This window comes from Prionailurus viverrinus, chromosome A2 (genome assembly GCF_022837055.1).
Source record: "Prionailurus viverrinus isolate Anna chromosome A2, UM_Priviv_1.0, whole genome shotgun sequence".
NCBI lineage: Eukaryota > Metazoa > Chordata > Mammalia > Carnivora > Felidae > Prionailurus > Prionailurus viverrinus.
This window is the reverse complement of record NC_062562.1, coordinates 163302561-163313707: the sequence shown is the minus strand read 5'-3', so window position 1 is coordinate 163313707 and position 11147 is coordinate 163302561. Positions and strand designations below refer to the sequence as shown.

The 11147-nt window shown below is 41.8% G+C and overlaps 1 pseudogene; it reads right to left on the bottom strand.

Annotated features, from left to right (window-relative positions):
* Positions 1-1926: 1926 nt before the first annotated feature.
* Positions 1927-3907, bottom strand: LOC125149281 (GTPase IMAP family member 4-like; annotated as a pseudogene).
* Positions 3908-11147: the final 7240 nt, after the last annotated feature.

Here is an 11147-nt window from a genome sequence, read left to right as displayed (position 1 = left end):
CCCTCACCCTTGGACCTTGCTGTCTATTCCTGGGGATTTGCCCTTCCCACCAGAACATCACCAGGCATTGAGCTGTATAATTTCCAACTCTGTGCTCCCCTGTCTATAGAGTGGCATTGAACTTTCTCCTTTCTCTCTTTCTTGTTCAGTCCCTTGTGTGTGTTTCCACTCTTTCTCTGTCTCTCCAGCTGCTTTCAGGGAGAATTTTTTCATGCACTCTCCCCGCTGTCTCAATCCTCTTTCCACAGCAAAAATAGTTCCCTAACATCTGAGCCTTCTCTCTCCACCATTTCACCTCTCCATGCTGCATACCTGTGAAGTTCTGTGGCTCAAGTTATGAAGATTGTTATGTTAATCCTCAGATACATTTTCTAGGTGTTAAAAATGCTTTGGTGCTGATCTAGCTGAAATTCAGGGATGAGAGAAGCAGAAAACTTCCAAAACTCTGCCATCTTGGCCCCTTCTCCTAAGTGACTATTTCTAAAAGGATTGTGAGCTTCTTTGTGTTGTGCTTCTCTAATGCTTGAGATTAATTAAAAGTTCAGTCTACACTGGGATTTATTGGTAGAACATGGAAATGTACTTTGGGAAACCTTAGAATGGATAATGTGAGAAGTACCCAGGAGAAAAGTAGAAAAGGTATAAAGACACCTCTTATTGTTATACATATATTAAAGACAATTTTTGCTCCAGGAAAACCAGAAAGGTCTCTGAAGCCTTTGTTACACATAATATCTATCAGCGAATAATTAATGAATCCAAGTAAAAGGTAGTGTTTGACTGGCAGAGGGGTTGAGAATGTGGCTGGGAATTTCCAAGGAAAAGGAGGAGAGATGTGCAGAGGGTAAACCAAAACTAGCTCCAAAATCATCTTGAACTTTTACCAAAAAGTAAAATTCAGTGTTCTTAGAAGAAATAACACAGGGGGTCACCTGAGTGGCTCAGTCCATTGAGCATCTGACTCTTGGTTTCGGCTCAGGTCATGATCTCACAGTTCATAGGTTTGAGCCCTGCATCGGGTTCTGCTCTGATGTGTGGAGTCTGCTTAGGATTCTTTCTCTCTCTGCCTCTCCCCTGTTCATGCTCTCTCTCTCTCTTTCTCTCAAAATAAATAATTAACTAATTTTAAATTAAGTAATAAAAAATAGCAAAGGTATGTTCCAAGAAAGAGTGGACTCCAATTTTATAGAATATGAGAGAAGAGAAAATTTTTATTTTAATAACAAACAAACAATTCAACTGGGAGGGGGTGTAAGTAATGAAGGTCTGAGGTGATGGAGGTGAAGTGGCAACAGTTAGTTTCACGTGAAAAGAAGAGAACTGGTTATTCAGCAAATATATTGCATTGAGGTCAGTTAAAGAGTTGCTATACATACATCTGAATACAGCAAACAGTTGTTCTCTTCTGTGTTGAATCTCCGTCTTTCAACTGCTCTTTCTGGCATTTCACTTAGTTGAGTTCTGAGAGGTCTATTTTCTAAACAACTCTTTGTCCTTCAGTAGGCAGCTGATAAGGAACAATTTGAATCCTTCTGTAAAACTCTTACTACATAAATTTCCATTCATCTGGAAAGAATTCTATAAACATCTCCACCGATAGATTACCCAACACGAAGAACAAATCTTTCTAACAAATCATAGGGGGAAGGTGATCACTGTGTCCTAAAGGAAAAATAAGTGAGTAGAAGCAACAGAGGGAGAAGATCCACCAATCGAAAAAGAAACTAGATTTTTCTCGGGATAAATAGACAAAGTTTGGGGTCACCTTTATACCTTCTACTCTGCAGTTCCACAAATTGAGAGTTCGCCCCTCCCCTGTTAAGTCAATCAAACATCTACCAATCTCCAACAGTGAATCTGATTATACCTCTTAGTCTTGAGAGTCTGAGAGACAGAAGCAAGAGTGCTCCAAGGTTGGTGAATGAGTTCAGGGGTGCGGGGGCTGGGTGTGGGGGGGGTGGCAGACAGTGGGCAGGGCCAGCGGGAAATATGCAGGAAATAGGGAGATCTTTTCATTCAGGTAAATCTTACATAAACAGGTGAGAGAAAACAGGAAAAACTATCTGCAGTGCTTCCATGATCAATTCAAGGTTCCTGCAATGAGTCTCACCTTCATATCTGGCGTTCTGCTGCTTTAGGGCATAGAAAGCCTCTTTCCCTGCCAATTCTCTCTCCATTTGTTCCTTTCATTTCTGCCGCTCCAGTTTATCCTCCAGCTTCCTGATTTTTTCTTCAAACTCCTCTCTTACCTGCACTCTATGTCTCTCTAGCTGTGCTCCATAAAATTCTTGCATCTCTTGGATTTGTTTCTGAATCTCCTCTTTGGCCTTTTGGTACATCTTCTTAGTGTAGCATCGTCCTTCATTCTAGGCCACAATGCGCTAGACCAGGGCCAGCAGTTGGCTTCTTTGGGCCTCCTGCTCAGCTTCTGTTGCACCATTCTTGCACATGCAGTAGTGATCACGGAACTATCCCTCCAGCTCTTGGATGCCTTCGGGTGCTTCCTCTAAGTAATCATGGAAATTGATGCCATCCAAGTCATCTTTCCAGGTGAAAAAGAGAATTATGTATCTCCTAGCTCTGAGTCCAAATATTTACTGAATCTTTTCCGTGGCCTTGTGCTCTTCCTGCATGTACGGGACCAGCTGTCCCATCAGGGGCAGGGTGTGAGGTCCTGGGGAGGTCAGGAAGATGTGGCGAGTAAACTCTTTGCAGGTGTCAGCATCCTGTGCCTCGGTGTCAAAAATGCCTGGTGTATCCACGACACAATTTCTCTTACCTGCCATCTGCTGCTCCCTTTCTTAAAGGTCTTGGTGGCAGATGTTGCAGCAATGCTAGAAGGAAACACTTTCTCTCCAAGGGTGCTGTTGCCCATGGCACTTTTCCCTTCTCTGGTCTTACCCACTAAGAGAAGTCTCAACTGTGAATCTCTGCCATCTTGGTTTCTAAGCCCTGGAATATCAGGAAACAAAGTCCACAGCATTAGGAGGTAATCCAGCTGCTTCCCTATAGGGGCCCCATTTCCCCTCACACACACCCCTCCTCTGTTGCCCCAGGGTCCCCTCCCATGAGTGACTGCTGCACTCCCAGAACTCTATAGAAGGCCCTTCTAGAGAAGCCTATTCAAAGTCTATAGAAAGCCTGAAGTTCTCTTGCAAAACTTGGGAAATGCCCAAGTCCTTTCCAGGATTTCCTGGAGCTTCTTACTCTTACTTTTTGTAGCTAAGTAGCCTACAGAAGGGTAAACAAAATATTGTAGTTTACAAAGAGAATTCTGAGCTGCTGCTGCTGGTAGCTATTCATCATAAGAGCAAGGCAGCAAGTAACACAAAATCTGTCTTTGGGGCATCTCAGTGGAAGACTCCCTCCCCATTTATATTCAGAATGGAACTTTGCTTCTCCCATTAAAAAGTCAGTTAGGCAGGTTACACAAGCCAACTCATCCTTGTAGGGTACAAAAGGGATGCCTGTGTGGAAAGAGCAAGTGTCTTTTTCTATTTCGTGTGTGCAACCATCCTGTCAGGGGTTGTGACATGAGAGAGAACAATATAATTTAACTTTAAAGTTTAAAAGCTTAGCTTAGAATCCAGTGAAGTTTTTATATTCTAAAATAAGACATTACAGAATTATAGTCATAAATCAGTGAAATTTCTCCAAAGTTATTATAAAATCCCTTGATACTAAAAAAAATGAAAGAAAAAGAGCACCTGGGTGGCTCAATTGATTGAGTGTTGGACTCTTGATATTCCCTCAGGTCATGATCCCAGAGTCATGTGATTGAGTCGCACATAGGCTACACGCTGAGCATGGAGTCTGCTTAAGATTCTCTCTCTCTCCTTCTCTCCCTTAATCTCTCTCCCTCTGTCCCTCTCCCTTTTTATCTCTCTCTAAAAAAAAAAAATGAGGGGCTCCTGCGTGGCTCAGTCAGTTGAGCATCCAACTTTGTCTCAGGTCATGATCTCACAGTTCATGAGCTCGAGCACCAAATCAGGTTCTATGCTGACATCTCAGAGCCTGGTGCTTGCTTGGGATTCTGTGTCTCTCTCTTTCTCTACCAAACCCCTGCTCTAGCTCTGTCTCTCTCTGACTCAAAAGTAAATAAGTATTAAAATTTTTATTAAAAACTTTTTAAAAAAAATGATCATATGATTCAGTAATGCCACTTCTGGGTATTTATCCCAAGGAAAAAACACTAACTGGAAAAGTTATCTGCATTCCCATGTTTATTGCAGCATTATCTACGATAGCCAGGATATGGAAACAATCTAAGTGTCCACTGATGGATAAATGGACCGAGAAATCATGGATATATACACAATTGGATATTAGTCATCCATTAAAAAAAACCCAAATCTTGCCATTTGCCACAGCATGGATGGATGTCAAGGGATTTATGCTCAGTGAAATAAGTCAGACAGAGAAAAACAAGTACTCTACCATCTCCCTTATATATGGAATCTAAAAAATAAAAAACAAGACAAGCTCACAGTTACAGAGAACAGGCTGCTGCTTCCCAGGTTGAGGGGATTGGTGAAACCTGGGAAGGGATCAAAAGATAAAAGATAAAATAAAATGAATATATGTTATGACAACATGCACATATATAGGCTAGTGGGAAATAGCAAGACTTGCTGGATGTATTTTTCAATTGATGATTAAATCTACTTAAAGGAGGTGAATTTTATTTTATGTAAATTAAAATTCAATAAAGCTGAAAAATTGCAGCATTTTAGTACAACTGGATGCATTTAGGATAATCCGTCATGGTAGATTTACATGATTTTTTTAAGTTTATTTATTTATTTTGACAGAGAGAGAGCATGAGCAGGAAGGGGTAGAGAGAGGGAGAGAAAGAATCTCAAACAGTCTCCACGCTGTCAGTGCAGAGCCCAACACAGGGCTTGAACTCACAACCCATCAGGTCATCACCTGAGCCAAAATCAAGAGTTTAAATTTAAAATCAAGATGTCTAACTCACTGAGCCACCCGGGTGTCCCAACATGATTTACAATAATCTAAAACTGGCTACAAGCTGTCATCCTACCTGTGTCCGTGTCCCGTTACGATATGAATTTGTATTTTTTCTCATCCACAGATCGAGTCTATTTCTGCCTCTTTGGGAGCTCAAAGCCTCAAAGGTTTTGCATTTTGCCTTTTGACAATGTCTGCTTCTTTATGCATTTCTTGTCTCTGTTTTATAATTTGACACCTTTTTTCAACCCATGTTCTCCCTCTCATGCATTTAAAAATATCTGTAACACTTTATTAGAAATGACATAGTAAAGAGAAGAAAGGATGATTCCTATGCACCTCACAGCTCAGTCCCCAGGAAGTCTGTAGTCTACACTCAACATTGGCCCAGTTCCCAGAACCTTCTCACAAGAACAAGAATGGTTTTTGTCAATTTACCGGTGCACAGCCACACTTCTTTCTTGTCTTCACCACAACTATTTCCTGCTGCATCTCCTTCTGTTTTTGTCTTCCGGTGACATAGGGTTGGAAGCACCTCACAGCACACAAGGCTGAGGTGCAAGGTCCATGCCCCCTACGCAGCCCTGCAGTGGAAGCCTGTAGCATTTTGGTACAATTGGATGCAATTAGGATGATCAGTTGTGGTAGATTTACTTGATTTTTCAAAATTAGTCATTTATTTTGAGAGAGAGAGAGAGAAGGAGAGATAGAGAGCGTGAGCAGGAAGGGGCAGAGAGAGCAATCTACAAACTGGGAGAAAATGTTTGCGAGTCACATATCAGATAAAGAAAGAACTTGTGTATATACTTGATAAAGATCTGGCGAAGAATAGAATGTGTCAAGAACTCTGAAAATTCATCAATACAAAGACAGTCCAATTTAAAATAGAAAATACAAACATTTTCGACATAATTAAAGTATGTATACACCAGTGAAACCATCATAACAAGCAAGATAGCGAATGTAACCATCAGCCACAAAAGTTCTTCGTGCACCGCTCATCTGCCCCTGTCCCTTAGGCACCATTTATGTGCTCTGCACAATATGCACAGCAAACTGTTCGGGATGTGAACATTTGAGTGGCCCGACCTAGATTCAGAGCTTCAGGTCCTTAAGAAGGTTTTCTTACCATCAATGCCACCTTCTGCAACATGGTCATTGTTGACCCCAAACCCCAGAGAATGCAGTCCAACTTAGGAAGAATTTCAGATAACCAAGATACTTCTTAACAGGAAGAAGGAACTTCAGAACAATTGCCTCAGATATTCCATTTTGTATTTTTGTCCATAAACATAGACGAGGCCAAGAATAAATAAATAAAATGAAATAAACATAGATAGACCACTGTTTTAAAAACATACCAGAAATTATGCAACCTTACATCCACATTCACAAATGATTACAAATGCACTCTGGGTTGTTATTCATGGACTATGTGCACAGCACTTTGGCAAATGATCGCTGCCTCTGGAACATGCATCTTCAGGGCTCATCACTCGCAACGTCTCTGAAACTCCCTCAGTAGAGTCGTCTTCAGAGTTAAAGGCGACAATGGAAGACAACTCTCTAATGTGGAGCTACTTTCTGCTTCCAAACACTAGCATGCTTTGGTCACTCACCCTATTTACCAGATTGAGACTGTCAAAAATGAAATTCACTCTTAAAAGGCCAAGTTGTGCTCTCCAAGTGTACTCAGAAATTTAGCCCCAGCCGCGCCACAAGCTTACCGGCAAAGTCACCCACACAGATGTAAAGATCATATCCATTTGCTGCTGTGCTCTTGACCGCCTGTCCTCCCCTGGACACAAGGATGTGAACACTCCTTGGCACAGATTTTTAGCTGGTCAAGTCTTGGGTCTGATTGACCTTGAATAAGTAAGGCCCAGGGCCCAGAGGGACACTGACCCACCTGAGATATTGGAGGCCCTACTCCACCTCTCTGAATCTCTAGATTCTCTGTGATTTACACATAAATGTCCCTCCCTGGTGGGATGTGGGAACTTCCTGTCAGTTCTCTGCACGAGCAAAGTGCCTGTCACCTGGATTCCCAGTGCTACTCTCATAGGAAACACACACCTCAGTTACAGGAATTAGGATCCGCAAGATCTTGGGGTTCTTCTCTACTGGAATCTCCTCTCCATCAAAGTCCTCCTGTGTGCAACTATGTGATTAAATAAGAGGGATGTCACAAGGACAGGGAGAGAAGACACTTATTCTTTCCTCCCATCGGCCCTTCAAACTGGCTCCATCCGTGCCACCTGGGGGAAACCTTACACAGGTTCTGCCTTAAGCAAAAAACCTATCCAATCACAATTGGTCACATTCATGTACTCAAATCCTCTAGTGTAATAATCACACTCTCAATTTCACTGAGAGGTGCGGCGCCTGGGTGACTCAGTCAGCTGAGCACCTGACTTCAGCTCAGGTCATGATCTCGAGGTCCATGGGTTTGAGCCCCACGTTGGGCTGTGTGCTGACAGTTTGGAGCCTGGAGACTGCTTCAGATTCTGTGTCTCCCTCTCTCTCTGCCCTGCCCCTGCTCATGCTCTCTCTCTCTCTTTCTCTCTCTCCCTCTCACAAATAAATAAACACTTGAAAAAATTTTCAGAAGGAGTTAACATGGCAGAGAAGTAAGGGAATCTGAAGTTCCCTCGTCCCTCAAACACAGAAGTATTGAGGCGAGAAGGCTTGAAATTCCAGGAATCCAGGCTACAGAGTGACAGAAACATCTCCAGGGGCCCATGGGGACAATGTGATGGGCCATAGATGCATGATTTCAAACTGGGAGAGATAAAAAAAAGACAACGTAGGAACGGAGGGGAGGGATCCCTTTCTGCAGAAAGACAAAAGAAAGCAAAAGAGAGTTTGCAGAAGTGGAAGGTTGTATTTGGACAAGAGAAAAAACATGGGTTGGGGAACAGAAAAAATGGAGAAAGAACCAATTTTTAACTGCAGGGCTTTCTCCAGCCTCTTTGTGTACCTGGGGAGGAGGGGAGCCAGCCCAAGCTCTGTAGCCAGCTCCCAGGCACAGGTGGAGAGAGCAATCCCCTCCCTTGAGTGCTGTGGGAAGAATGCAAATAGCCATTCCAAGGACAAAGGACACTGCAGGACCCCCCCCCCCCAACCACCACCCAGAGGCCCTTTGTGACCATACCCTGGAGTGACAGTACGCCAGAACTGGGGCACATGCAGCAGGATCCTTTAAGACATTGGGGTTTGAATCCCAGCCGACTGCCTGGGAGACCCAGGAGCCTGGAGCAGAACAGACTGCCCACTCGTACTCTTTTGGCACTGTGAGGACGACCTGAACAGAGTGGTCTAGGATGCCTGGTCTGGGGAGGAGAGACTGGGGTGTCACCATTTTACTCCCCATCACCAACAAGGTGGGGCTTCAGGGAATGGACAATGGATCGACAGTGGAGGTGGACCTGCTCACACCAAAGCATGCCCCTCTGCACCTGGTAACTGTGTGTCTAACAGAGCAAGACTCAACACTGACTGAACCAGACAGTCCCTCCTCCAGACCAGCACAGGCACTGGTTACAAGGCACCATCAAATATTGGTCCAGTAGTTTTGCATTCTCTGATTTGATTCTTGGTCAATTTTTATTTTATGTATATATATACATATATATTTCTTCTTCTTCTTCTTCTTCTTCTTCTTCTTCTTCTTCTTCTCTTTTTCTTCTTCCATCTTTCTTCTTCTTCTTCCTCTTATTTCTTCCCTTCTCTAGGCTGGTTATTCTGGTTGTTGGTTTGTTTAAGCAGACACTTTTAATCTATTCTCTTTATGCCTTTTCTGTATCTCCTTTATTTTCCTCTCTATCACTCTCTATGGACTAAGCCATAAAGTTTCCCTGATCTCTGGTCAATTTTTTTTTCTTTTCCTTTTCCCTGCCACTGTCATTTCTCTCTTTCTATGGGATAAGGCCTCTTCCACCACCACCACCCCCATTAAAATTTTTTTTTCCAGGGATACTTCAACAAAAAAATCAAAGCACTCCTGGTGGAAGGTCCAAACCACCACTAGGAATAGCGAGATAAAGTAATCAGAGTCTCAACAACAAAGAGCACAAAACACACTCTAAAAATACCTCTTGAAGGGCCAGGCCCTGGACAACATTATGACCCCCTGTTTTAATATAATAGTTCTCACGGGAGCAAGACCCATAAGAAGCTATTAAAACACACAAGGGACAGAAAACTAGGCAAAATGATGAAACAGAAGAATTCCCCTCAAAAGAAACTCCAGGGGGAAATTACAGCTAGAGAATTGCTCAAAACAGATATAAGCAATATAACTGAGCAAGAATTTAGAATAATAGTCATATTACTGGGCTTGAAAGAAGCATAGAAGACAGAAGAGAATCTACTGCCACAGAGATCAAGAAACTAAGAAATAGTCACAACAAATTAAGAAATGCAGTAAATGAGGTGCAAAATAAACTAGATACAGTGACAGCAAGGATGAAGGAGACAAAGGGTAGATTAAGTGAAATAGAAGATAAAATTATGGAAAATGAGGAAGCCAAGAAAAAGAGAGATAAGAACATACTAGACCCTGAGGGGATAAATAGATTACGAGGATTTTCAATGAAACATAATAATATTCATATCATAAGAGTTCCAGAAGAAGAAGAAAAGAGAGAGAAAAAGGGAAGAAGGTTTACTTGAACAAATTATAGCTGTGAACTTCCCTTATCTGGGGAAGGAAATGGACATCCAAATCCAGGAGACAAAGAGAACTCCTTTCAGATTTAACAAGAATAGATCTTCTCCACAGAATATCATAGTGAAACTGGCAAAATACAAAGATAAGGAGAAAATTCTGAAAGCATCCAGGGACAAACGGGCCTTAACCTACAAGAGTAGACACATAAGGGTAGTAGCACACCTATCCACTGAAACTTGGCAGGCAAGAAGGGAGTGGCAGGAAATATTCAATGTGCTGAATAGGAAAAATATGCAGCCAAGAATCCTTTATCCAGCAAAGCTGTCATTCAGGATAGAAGGAAAGATAAAGGCTTTCCCAGACAAACAAAACCTGAAGGAATTCATGAACACTAAACAAGTTCTGCAAGAGATCCTTAGGGGGACTCTGTGAGTGGAATGCTGCAAAGACTACAAAGGACCAGAGACATCACCACAAGCATGAAACCTACAGGTAACACAATGACACTAAATCCATATCTTTCAATAATCACTCTGAATGTAAATGGACTAAATGCCCCAATCAAACACATAACATATCAGAATGGATAAAAAAACCCCAAGATCCATCTATATGCTGTCTACAAGAGGTCCATTTTAGACCTGAGGACACATTCAGATTGAAAGTGAGGGGATGGAGAACCATCTATCATACTACTGGAAGTCAAAAGAAAGCTGGGGTAGCCATACTTATATCACACGAACTAGATATTAATCTAAAGGCTGTAACAAGACATGAAGAAGGGCAATATATCATAATTACAGGGTCTATACATCAAGAAGAGCTAACAATTGTAAATGTTTATGCTCCCAACTTGATTGCACCCAAATAGATAAATCAGTTAATCATTAACATAAGTGATCTTATTGATAGAAATTCTGTAATTGGAGGAAACTTTAATTCTCCACTTACAACAATGGACAGATCGTCTGGGCAAAAAAAATCAATGAAGAAACAATAGCTTTGAATGATATAGTGGACCAGATGGACTTGACAGATATATCCAGAACTTTTCATCCAAAAGCAGCAGAATTCTTTTCGAGTGCACATGGAACATTCTCCAAAATAGATCACATCCTAGGTCACAAAACAGCCCTCAAGAAAAATAAAAGATTTTCCCCGTTGAGGATGATGTTAGCTGTGGGCTTTTCATAAATGGCTTTGATGATTTTTAAGTATGTTCCTTCTATCCCGACTTTTCAAGGGTTTTTATAAAGAAAGAGTGCTGGATTTTGTCAAAGGCCTTTTCTGCATCGATTGACAGGATCATATGGTTCTTCTCTTTTTTGTTGTTAATGTGATGTACCACGTTGATTGATTTGCGAATGTTGAACCAGCCCTGCATCCCAGGAATGAATCCCACTTGGTCATGGTGAATAATTCTTTTTATATGCCATTGAATTCGATTTGCTAGTATCTTATTGAGAATTTTTGCATCCATATTCATCAGGGATATTGGCCTGTA